Here is a 6,740-nt window from a genome sequence, read left to right on the forward strand (position 1 = left end):
TGTGTGTGTGTGTGTGTGTGTGTGTGTGTGTGTGTGTGTGTGTGTGTGTGTGTGTGTGTGTGTATATATAAAGGGTTGAACAGAAAGAACACAACGAGGAGAAAACGAGAAACTAGACGAAAACTTAAGGGACGGGAATTTTAGACAAAGACACGATACACGGAATATTCGCAGCTGAGATTTCCTCGTCAGTCAACGGCGCAAAATATCATTGTGGTTTCGCGCCATTACCATTGAGACCACTCAATTTTTCAGGCGCTGGTGCTATTGTTAAGCTGCTGGTAAAAAGCAAGCGAATGTATACTGAGACAGAAACAAATAAGACATTATATAAATACAACAAAGAATTACGCATATATAACAGTACGAAGCTTTATAATAATTATACATATACCACAAATACAACAGAAAGAGTTATATTGTGTGTATGTTTACGTACATTTACTTACAGCCTGACATAGTGTAATGTAATGTATAAAAACACCAATAAATTTCATAAAGTTAATTTGTTAGTCTTCATCCGGTTTACTTTTGTAAACATTCAACCGAGTTTAATTTGTAAAACGTTTAGTACAAAGTGTGGTAAGTTATTCTCAATCATTTTGTTTTTCGTCAAAGTCCTTCGATACTTCTGAAAACAACTTTATGCAAGTGAGAAAATGGAAACATTTTTCGCGTAACAAATTTAGTTATAGATCAGAATCTCATTTTATAAGCATTTTACTATAAATGCTGTATAAGAATGATAAAATTCTACGATGAAGCCTCGATCTTTCCCCTCTTTTAAACCGATTGATCTTTCCTTATACGAATACCATTCCTTCTACATTTATAAATTTGGAATTTCCACGAAATTGTTTTGCCCATACTGATCTTGGAAAAATGTTTAATTTTATAAAAATACGCAGCCTTCAGTTTTCAGTCGAATATGTGTGGTGAATCTGTGCCATTTTTCATACTGTTAAATGTCGTTTTTATCCCCCTAAAAATTTTTCAATTCCAAAAGCTCCGCACACCTCTGAAAGCTTGTCAATAGAATTTCAGAAATCTCTTCGTTATAATTATTCCAATGTACACCTATTCTAAGTGCCGAATTTTCTTCCTTTCCATTCGCCCGACTTTCTACTATTTAGCATTTCTAGGATTTTGTGTAAATTTGTAGGTACGATAAGTACAAATAAGAATTTATTGTCAGAGCTGTAAGTTCTACATTAATTCACCATAAATGTACACTTTTTTCTTGGACTTTGATTGTACATTCCCATCTGCTGGGCAGTTAGCTTCTACCACAGTGCATAACGTTTGTTTCGTGTCCAACAGACCATTATCAGGTCTAATATATTTGTACCGAATTGTTGTTTTTACTAGAATGTTTTACTAGTATTCCTTCTTGTAAAAGGTGTGAATACATGTTAGTTCTGACATGCTTCTGATATGTACGCCAGGGCAATCTTTGTAAATAGTCTTTGCAAATATATCATGTCTCAGGGGCAGGTAGTATCTTGTAGACATTTTGGGGAAGCAGCTAATGATGGGGGAGGGGGTGATATCTTCTACACTGGTATAGCAGAGCCGCCGACATTTTCTATCATAACGTGGAGGTTTGATGGTATCCTTGCCCCCCTTGTTGATCAGGGTTAGGGCTATCTACTGTTCTTGGATAGCGAAGGCATACACTTCTAGGTGGGATGTGATGCATATACCACAGGTTCAGGAAAGACTAATCTTTCTGTCAATGCTGTTGTTATCCTCTAACTTACGGGATCTGTACCTATGCATAACACTAACAAATCCGAAGACTGCACCAACAAAGCAGGTTTCCTTCACGGACATCAATGTCAAAGCATATTCTCCAATTCCTCCGACCAACCACGCGGTCAGCCATTACACCTTATTTTTTTTTTTTTTTTTCAAGTAATTCATGGACACATGAAAATCTGAGTAACAGTTATTTTGTGATATTTTTGCACCTTTGATGAAAAGCATATTATTCTAACTCCGATATTCGCATACCATTTCCCCCCCACCTTGTTTTGCATTTATGTGCTTACTTCTGTATGTATGTGTGTGTGTAAATATGAGTGTGTGTGTGTGTGTGTGTGTGTATAAATATGAGTGTGTGTGCGCACGCGCGTGTCGATCACGAAACAAGTATTTTCTTAAACTCACAATGAACGCTTTCTGCCATCATAACGCAGGCTATAATGTTCATGATGGATCAAAACAATGTTTAGCGGTCAATAAGTTGAACTGGAGCCAGTAGACTAACTGTTTCACAATGCATAGGTTTGTCCTTTGTTTTTCTCGGTTCCTAAACTTACCACTTTCTACTTCAATGTTGTTTACTGTCCGTTGCTGTTTAAAGATGTAATAAAAGTGAGTCGATGAATTATTCCTTTTTCGTTAAGGATTGACGCCACGGTTAAGCACAGGATAAAATGATTTAAATAACATTTATGATTTGTCCGTTTTGAAAGTTCGTGTTTGAAATAAATTAGTGATAGAAATGAAAAGTAAGTAGAAACTTATAATCCAGAAATCAAAAAGTATTTTTCAGGTGTTTTCCTCCTTCATCCTCATGTATTGAATCACCGAAATCCATCGGGCTCTGTTGATTCACCGACCACTTTTGCATAAGAAGCCAACCATAGATTCCACGTGATCGGCTGGAAATAGCAATCAGATCTCCAACAAACATCACACTACTGTCTTTAAAAAAAAAAAACTATGTTTAAGTTAACTTTGTTTTGTCTTCGATAAAAAAAAGACGTATTCCATCATGGAGTGGTGTGCAATAGTGATTATTTTAGTATTCAACCTTTTCTACGAGCACGAGCCATGAGAGCTTCTATGTATTTTCTCAAACTGCTAGCAGTTAAATCTCTCTCTTATTTTACACCTCATTATTGTAAAATGGTAATTCAATTTTAGATGTTCAAACATATTAAGATGTACAAGACTTGATGGTCATGACTAGAATGTCTTTGACCATATGCTTGCTACATTAGGGCTGATGTTGAGGGATAAACAATAAGAGAAGTTTGAGAACAACTTGCTCCTTCCCTCCCATCATTCATAGGACACTATTCTTCCTCTTCTAAGTCATTAAAAAATGTCATAGGTGCACTTGAACTTACTTTCCTTTTTGTCCCGCTATTTTGTGTATTAGGTATTCCTTATAAGATTACATCAGTTCGGAGAACGGAAGATTGACAGAATCATGAGAGTGTCGGACTAAATGCCTTACACTATTTATTCGGGCTCTACATTCTGAGTTCAAATGACGCTGATGTTGACTTTGTCTTTCATCCTTCTGGGTTAATTAAGAAAAGTAGCCACTATTACAAAAAGTTTTGATCTTGTACCTAAGTTAGAAACAAATAGTAATTTAGTTCTTTCCATTAATTTTCTTCACATAATTTCTTTCCCTCTCTCTCACTTTTTGCGTTCGTTTTCTTTAATTTTCCTTCTCAACTTCTTCAGTTTCTTTCTCTGTTCTCTTACTTCCCCCTCCACTCTTCTTATCTCCTTAATCTTTTTCTCCCCTTCCACTTTTCACGTCTGTCAGAATCTCATGTCGCCATTACCTTTTTCACTTGCCACTCAACTTGTCTAACTTCCATTCAACTCAATTGAAGATCAAATAATATGTTCATTCAATTGTCATATCTCTTCTGAAAGAACTGAAGTCGCTAAATAAGCCAAACTATTATTAGCCCAGAGAATCGCCGCCATTGCATGCCCAGTAGTAATAACACAGAATCTAGATTTCTACTGAAATATTCCAGACTGTGGTTTCTCGAAGTAGCAATAGTTAAAATGGTAAAGTGTTTATTTAGGAAAATGGAAGCGTTTCTGGTCAATGAACAGTCACATTTCTAATTCTTCATCGTAGTGTAATATGTGTGTGTGTATGAATACATACATACATACAGTCATTCATACATACATACATACATACATACATACATACATGTATATACACTTTATACACACACACACACACACATATATACATACACATACACAGTGTGCGATGGGTAAATTGTCGTCATTTCATATTTTTTTAATATCGCGCGTGCACATTGTTTTAGATTTTGTCGACTACACAGTATAATAGGATCTGTTGGACACTGTTTGTGAGAAAAACAGCACCATGACACAATTCTCTCTGCCAGAAATTTGGAAACGACATGTTGTACTGCTTGGCATTCACGCTGGAAGCTCCAATATGAACATTTCAAAGTGTTTGGGTGTCAATCTTAGGACAGTGTAATCTGAGGAAATGTACCGAGAGTGATAAAAACCAAACATCCAGTCAACACCATATATTTGATCCTGTTCTCATCGGGACATGCTATGTCGATTAGCATGCATCTTCTTCTTCTTCTTCTTTTTCTTTTTTATTCAGGGTCCGATGCCCGGTCAGGTGATCGCACTGTTTCATTGTATCCCACAGGATTTTGCAATTTTCATTCGCGGTGACTCTTTCTGGCATTGCCAGAATAAACGCTGCTAAGCATTTTATCCGAGGCATTAGCTTTTCTATCAGCTCACTGCCTTAATAATAATACTAATAATATTGTTGTGTGTGGATTATTTGTGATTTAATATAAATATTCTATTATTGAAGGTGGTGAGTTGGCAAGATTGGTTTAACGTCCGATAAATCTGCCTTGCACTATTTGTTCCAGTTCATTATGTTCAAATCCAGCCAAAATCAACTTTGCTTAGCATCATTTCGATAAAATACCAGTCAAGTACATGGGTCGATATAGTAAATAGACTAATAACCTCTCTTAAAATATTGCTCTGGCTTGTTCCTAAATTAGGAATGATTTTTGTCAATATATATAGAAGCAGTGGTTAAGACACTGGAAAATGGTTCGGTGAGCTGTAGTGCTTCAATTGTTCTGCATAGTTAGAAATGGATGGAGACCGTCAAACGGGCTAAAAATATGTTATACATATAGCGGAATTTCTCCATTGTCTTCTTCCTTTGTGATGTATTATGGGATTCACTATATGTTTGATTATATCTATATATGTGTGTCTCTGTGTCTGGAAACAACCCATTAACTGCCTTATATCTGAAAGCAATATTTCACATTTTAGCCTCACATAGACTTTTGAGTGACTTCCAGAATGTATGTTTTATGTTTTTTATGATACGAAGATTATTATTGGAGAAAGGCCAGGATGTAAATTGCATGGAAGAAGTGCTAGATAATATTAAAGTACAAGAAACCTATATATATTATTGATTGAAGAATAATGCAAGAGAAGGTTGCATTCACAATATAATAGAAGTTTTTAAAAACATCTTTTCCTTATTGATGTAAATATATCGAAATATGCTTTTGATTGCATTCCTCTACTGTTAACCGTTTATCTACCCACATTAACCGATTATGTAATATATATTTATGTCCCCTGGATCCTCTGGATTGACCAGGCTGTCTGTAAAGAGCCGGCTCCACTGGTCACAGTTCCTTTCGTGCTCACGCCATTCTCCTCTACGTTGTTCCAAACATTTTTCTTCAATCATCTTCCCACCTGATTGGAGGTCTTCCGAGTGGTCTCTTTCTTCGCGCAGGTGCCAATCGACAACTACACGGCTCCACCGATTGTCTTGCGATATGACTGGCCCATCGTAACTTTGTGTGGTCGTATTCCGTGACAACATCCTTCACTACAGATATATTTATGTACATTCTTATAATTCACAGAATCTATTATAAACCATGCTTTTTCTCTTATTTCATTCTCATTTTAATCTTGTGTGACCCCTGTTTGAAGGATATGTTAAGTTACGTAAGGTCAATGATGTAGAAGTAGCAAGTAAATCTCACTCAATTCAGATTCTCTGTTTTATAAAAGAAAAAAAAAAGGATATATTGAATAATGTAGCATTAGATGTACCATAATGAGAAGAAATGGCTGAATTGCCATTTTTGGAAAGCTTCTAATCTTAGAGTAGCTTCACTAGAGCTGACTTGGAGCTAAACAATAAAAGTAGTAGGAGATTTTTTTAAAATCATCTATGCGGCCTGTTTCTTTAAACATCAGACCAAACTGAAATATGTCGCATTTTTATTATCGTAAATCGTAGAGAAACTGTATGTCTTTGAACTGACATAAAAATGTATTTAATGAATTTTTATACCATGAAATATGAAAATTAATTTTAAATAAAAAAAAATTAGCAGAAATACTTGACAGAAAATGAGAGGAGATTTTATAAGGGGAAAGGATTTAAAAGAAGAGATGATGAGTAGCAAAGAGATTTGTAAATTTATCATTACTAGTCTTATAAGTTTCAGGTTGTGACAGTGAGAACAAACGGGCAAAAGTTCGAAATCTATCGATGTGAACTCATTGACAGAACAACTGAATGCAAATGTTAAAGAAAACTTGATGGAACCAATAGAAACATTTTGTCCTCGTAATCTTGGAGTACACTTGCTTGAAGAAGTTCAAAAGATGTTTTTCTCAGGATACGAAGACTTCCATGCCTGTTACACTACAATACGCTTTTTCTCACTCCGACATTATTTGTTTCGATTTATGGATACTTGGATGACCTTTGACTTTACCTTGAAAGGAAAAGAAAGCTCACTCAATGGAAATTGATATAATATAGGCGCAGGAGTGGCTGTGTGGTAAGTAGCTTGCTTACCAACCACATAGTACCTTGGGCAAGTGTCTTCTACTATAGCCTCGGGCCGACCAAAGCCTTG

General features: G+C 35.7%; 1 protein-coding gene across 2 annotated transcripts in view; it reads left to right on the forward strand.

The window, feature by feature from the left end:
- Positions 1-2,188: 2,188 nt before the first annotated feature.
- The window catches only part of LOC106869327 (neuronal acetylcholine receptor subunit alpha-10), a 64,996-nt gene continuing 60,444 nt past the window's right edge, over positions 2,189-6,740 (forward strand). The window contains exon 1 of one of the 2 annotated variants that reach the window (XM_014915032.2): positions 2,189-2,286. The gene's annotated coding sequence lies outside the window, so the exon portion shown is untranslated. The remainder of the gene's footprint in view (positions 2,287-6,740) is intronic. The other variant, XM_014915030.2, reaches the window with a different exon arrangement.

Source organism: Octopus bimaculoides, chromosome 17, assembly GCF_001194135.2.
Source record: "Octopus bimaculoides isolate UCB-OBI-ISO-001 chromosome 17, ASM119413v2, whole genome shotgun sequence".
In the NCBI taxonomy this organism is placed as follows: Eukaryota; Metazoa; Mollusca; class Cephalopoda; order Octopoda; family Octopodidae; genus Octopus; species Octopus bimaculoides.